This window comes from Euphorbia lathyris, chromosome 6 (genome assembly GCF_963576675.1).
Source record: "Euphorbia lathyris chromosome 6, ddEupLath1.1, whole genome shotgun sequence".
Classification (NCBI taxonomy): Eukaryota; Viridiplantae; Streptophyta; class Magnoliopsida; order Malpighiales; family Euphorbiaceae; genus Euphorbia; species Euphorbia lathyris.
This window is the reverse complement of record NC_088915.1, coordinates 8,786,386-8,792,385: the sequence shown is the minus strand read 5'-3', so window position 1 is coordinate 8,792,385 and position 6,000 is coordinate 8,786,386.

Genomic DNA, 6,000 nt, shown 5'->3' with positions numbered 1-6,000 from the left:
CTCGGTATTTAGTGCAAACTCTATGAATTGAGTAAAGCAAAAGCACACAAAATATCAAGAAAAGTAGAGCCTTTTGATGTTCGCTCTTTAGGCTCAAAATTAGCTCACACGATATTTAGGTTCTTTTGTGTTTTTCAAACTTCCCTAAAAGGTAAAGTTCGATCGTATATGCCTTTAATAGTTAACATACGAATTAAAGAATCAAACATAAGCTAATTATCACAAAGTAAACTTAGTGCAATCCTAGTGTTTTAAGTGTACAAATAACATTGCTCGGGTCTTACACTAAAACTAGTTGGCATGCCAAATCCAAGTTCGAGTTTAAATCTACATGAGGAGCAAATAACGAAGCTTAATTTCTGACGAAGTATAATTTTTTTTTTCGTTTTTACACATTTTTTTTATATATAAGAGGGGTGTCTACCCTATCCCTCCTCACACTTAAAAACACAATAAGTTCCAACATTGCGAAATAAATTTGAAGCACAAGGTGTAAAGAAAAAGAGTAAGGTAGAGAAGATTCCCTAAAAAATCTTCCGGTGGTGGTGGATATGAAATGTTCCGCTCCCGATAGTAATGACTTGTGAGGTATTCGACGTATCAACTCTCGAACTCGGTTGACATTTATTTAAAATATGAAATTTAAAATTTAAATTGGGTTGTAAAATTATTAATGTAATTTTTTTATATATATATATTTTTTATTATTAAAAAAAATTAGAGAAGAAAGAAAAAATAAAAACAAAATTTCAATCCGTTGCGGCCGGCGGGCGTCGCTCAGCGGCGGTCGCCAGCGCTGGGTAGCATTGCACGCCTCGCGTGCTGCTGCACGCCCCGCGTGCCCGAGCCCCTGGAACTCCCGTAGCTCGGCAAGCGGGGCGTGGGCAGCGGGCACGCGGGGCGTGCGCAGCGGCCAACATCAATTTTTTTTTACTTTTATTTTAAATCACCATATATATATTATATATATTCCAAAAATAAAAAGTAAAATAAAATAAAATAGAATAAAAAATAAAATAAAATAAAATAATAATTATTTCATTTTTTTCATTTTTTCATTTTTGTTTTACTTTTGCCAACGTCAATACTTACAATTCTCTTCCAAATCGCCACACCGAATTGACACAAAATTACGCGAACATCTAATAAAATGTAAGAAAAGATAATTAAGCACACACCAATAACTTAAATGTAAAAACTTAAAAAGTAAATTAAAGACATAAAATTAAACTTTATTCGAGCTTGGGTTGCCTCCCAAGAAGCGCTACTTTATAGTCGGTGAGCTCGACTTAGAATTTTCTCCTAGGTGTATGCTTCCATTCGCGTTAGAAATGCAAATTCTTGAATAAACAATCCGTACCTACAAAACAGGTTGTTAGTTTCAAAGAAATTTAACGAAAACCAAAAGCTATATATAAAGAAATTATTGAAGAGTTTAGTTTGCTCCCTCTTTGACTCCATGGGTAGTTCAAAAAGAATGAAATATTCCGAGTTAGAAGGAACCTCAAACTCTTCTAGTTTGGGATTCTTTTCCATGGGTTCACACTCAACCGGCTCATCGATTAGAATTTTCGTTTCCTCGCAATTGAGACATCCTTCATTATTTGGAGAATCCTCTTGAGAAAGCTCAATTAACTCGAGCTTTTCATTTTGTCCCACCGGATTGGCGTCTCTAATTGATTCGTCCGCGGTTGAATCGATATTAGACTTCAATCTAGCGATTTGATTTCTCAAATCCCTGCAATATGCCTCATTGTTAGATAATCTCACAAGAATATATTTAAGTATGGAGATTACCACATCAGATTCCGAGGTTGGTTGTTGGTGCGAACATTCGTCATCCATGTGGTCGTCCCACAGATGACGATTATAAGGCATCATACCATGGAAAAAATCATTAGTAACAACAAGAAACAAAATAAATTATTCACAAAAATAAAATAATATTTACAAATGCTTAGACTAACAATAAAACGTTTTTGTCTAATATTGCAAGAAAGTATAAATCCCCGACAACGACGCCAAAAACTTGATGAACTCCTAGGTAGAGTGGTAAAATATTATGATAAGTGTTATGGTTACGAATATGATCTTTCTATGTGCTTAAACTCTACTAGATGCACTACGTAGGGGCAAGTGTACCCCGTCGTATCAAGTAATAATCCGGTTAAGACCGGGTATTGAATCCACGGGATTTACAACCACAAGTATTAAACTACTCGATTTTACACGTTATCTAAGTGGTGAATACTTTATCTTGGGTTGCGTGACAACTACAAACTACTCCTAAACTATGGTGAGACAGATTTATGTAATTCAAACTCTAAAGAAGCGATAAGGGTGACGATAAGTTATAATACATAAGAAACAATAATTCTGAACATGTACGTATGATAGTTTACTCTTGCAAAGACGACTATGTGTAGTTCGATCGACCCGTGAAGTGCTTAGACTACGTGGTTCCTAGTCAAGGCGTGTCTAATGCTGGGGATCAGAAACTAGGGCCCGTAAGTTCCGTGGCTTGTCAATTCCTATGGTTTCTGGTGTGTCACTTCCGGTAGGGTAGCACCTATATGGTTCCCTAAAGATGACCCGTGAAAGGGCATCGGTAATCACGCTCCCCTACACAATAATCAATGTGGAAGGTATAAAAGTGGAATACAACCAAGCCTAGTATATAGGAAGAGTACAAGCTAGTTAACAAGTAGAAAGGGAAGAAGAATCGGCCCTTAAGACTAGCTAACCGGACTGAATAGCCATCGCGTAGGACTTGGAGGAGGAACTCTCGAGCTTGGTGGAAGAGGATGGAACGAAACTTCGACGGAGTAACGGAATAAATGTACAAGCTCTCAAGATGGTAGAGTTTGGTTATATAAAATCTGAATCTAAATCTAAAACTACATACTACTTACTACTTGCTACCTCCTAAATGAGTGCCAAGCACTCCTATTTATACATAAATCAAGCTTGGGTCATAATTGTAATTACATAGTGTGAAGAAAAGACTTTGAATGAAGACTTTCAATGTGAATGGAGACTTTGAATGTGAATGGAGATCTTGAATGTGTGTAAAAGTGGTAGGAAGACTTTGAATTTGATGTAGAATAATGAAGCATGTGATGCTTCATTATTTTCTTATTTTCTCCCTTGCATATTTCACACCCATGGAAGATTTCCTAAGCTTCAACACGTCTAGCAACTTAGATTAATTATTTGAGCCTGTTTCGCTGAGAATTTGGAGATGACATTATTAGTCACTTGTACATATTTCTCTTAGCTTTCAACTCATTTTGAATCGCCTCAATCCGAGTTCGTATGAGGAAGATACGATGAAAATACGAAAATGTGTCAAATTTGTCCTCAATGTGAACAAGGTGACCTGACACCTACGCTCCGCGTGGAATACCTACGCCCCACATAGATGAGCTTCTGAAGTCATATTTTTGTCCTCTAAAATGTCCACGCTCTGCGTGGAAAGGGTCACTCTCCACGTAAATGATTTACTGACGCTTATCGAACACTTCTCACTGATTTAAGCTCCGCGTGGTACATTTTGCGCTCCGCATGGACGTTTATTCATCGCCTTTTCGGTCTTATACGTTTGTCCTGCAAAGCACAATTATGAACATCGAGATTACTTGATTTATTTATTTATTTTATTTATTAAAAATGACGAAAATCAACTAAAGGTACATAATTGATTACTTGTTGCTAATCTAGTGAAATATGCAATAAACTAGCACTAAACCTAACAACTTAGCTTAAAAATAAAATCGTAAATTAACCCAAAAGATAGGGATAAAACGTCCCTATCAGCAAGGTAACTAAATATTTGGTAAAATCCAAATAGGAGCGAAAACGGATAAAAAATGAAGGAAAAACCCTAAGTTACGAGCCAAAAAGATGACGAATTCAGCGCACCGATACGAGGAGACGGGAACGAAGTCAGAAATAGGAGGAACATCCTGAATCTCGGCAAAGATTCTGGTGTCGCGATCGAGATTCCCAAATCTCAGTCACGACACGCCTTTTTCAGGCACTTTGCCAATTCGTTCTGAAGAATGAAAACTGCTCCCCTCATCTCGGCAGAGATTCTGGAATCTCGGTAGGATCAGCAACAGTTTCAGCACCAAATTCACATGTTTAAAATCCAAAAAACACATCTGTTCGGGTGGATAGAAACGTCTTTTCGCAGCAGACACGACCCTTAAACACGACTATTCAACATCTATAAATAAAGAGTTGATTTCAGAGTTCAAAGTTAGTTAGAGTTAGATTAATTAAGATTAGAGTGCAGAATTTATGCAGAAACTCTGACTCAGAAATGAGTCAGAGATTAGATTTCATTTCTGTAAAAGCAATCTGATGTACATAAATTGTTCTTAGATTTCTAAACACAGTAGCAATTAAGTTTAGATTAAGAATTGTTCGAAGACGAGTTTACATTTCGGTAGAAGACACATCATCTCTATTCCGAAGATTCAGCGAGAAGATCAAGCAGCGGATGCGACCCCGGAGCCTGACAAACTCTAACGAGGTTTGAGGAAAGGATTGATGACCCGGAACTCGAATGTCGTTTCGAATGCTTTCATATTTCCTGTTCTCTGTAAACTTGTATCAATTCACAAATCACATAATAAAAGTTTATGCATTTCAATATATCTTTATGTAGTTACTTTGGCACTTTCTCCGAAGTAAGATTCTGGTGTTTTCATTAAAACGTATTTAATTCACATAGTTACAAGGAAAATTTGTTGAACACTTGAGCAAGTTCTTATTTATGGATGATATGGTCGTTGGGTCGGCTTATCGGAAATAAGTATCAATTTGATTAAGGTAGAAATCTACTCAACATTAGGGGGATTTCTACGGTTCAAAGCCTTTTAATTGAAGGAATTTACATTTTATTACACACTTATAATTTTTACAAAGTTTAAAGTTGATATCTTTGCTTAATGAAAACGAGTTCAACACTTCTCTTACTTTAAACGCTAAATGTTTCTATCTTGTAATCTAATCTCAAGACATAATTGATTTCTAAATTTCTGACATATAATTCTAATCTGATTCTTATTAATTCAATTCAGCATAATCCAATTCAATTAAACGATTTTCTATATTATAAACGGGTAAATTACACCCATGGCCACTGAACTTTACCCATTTTCACATTATAGCCATTGAACTTCATTTCTTCCCGGTATGGCCATTGGACTTTACACTTTTTAACACCGGTGGCCACTTAACGTTTCAAAACGACCCATGACGGCTAAAAATAAAAAATCCAAAGAGTTAATGATATTCTAAGGAACTTTAATTCTTGAAAATTTTCCATTTTGAGGTCATTTGGGTGTTGTTTGGTTAGGAGAGAGAAAGTGAATTTTTAGAGAGAGAAAGCTCCAAAAAATGTGATTTTCTAAAATAAGAAATTTGGTTTCATGGTAAATGTCGTTCTGAACAACTTTAATTCTTAAATATTTTCATTTTGAGGTCGTTAACGATCGTTAATAGTCATTTTAAGAAATTAGTTAAAATTGAGTGGCCACCGGTGTTAAAAAGTGTAAAGTTCAGTGGCCATACCGGGAAGAAATGAAGTTCAGTGGCCATAATGTGAAAATGGGTAAAGTTCAATAGCCATGGGTGTAATTTACCCTATTATAAACCTAAACATGAATCAAACTGAATTAAAATAAGTTTTCGTTAAAAAGTGTTCCTTGTGGGTTCGATATCTTTTTATTACTACAAGCGAAACCATGCACCTGCGGAAATCGCTCAACAATTATCAAGTAATAATCTGGACAAGTCCAGGTATCGAGCTACTATGTTTCTAATGTTATCTAGGATGTGGGGGGTTTGAGATTGAGTTTGATTAAGTTAAACTACTCCTAATTAAGTTTTTCTACTCCTAAGTGATCCTTAAATAATGTAATTAACCCAGAGGGATATGGAAAGATACGATAATATCAAATTTAACCCTAAGGCCGAAACTAGCTCTAAGGC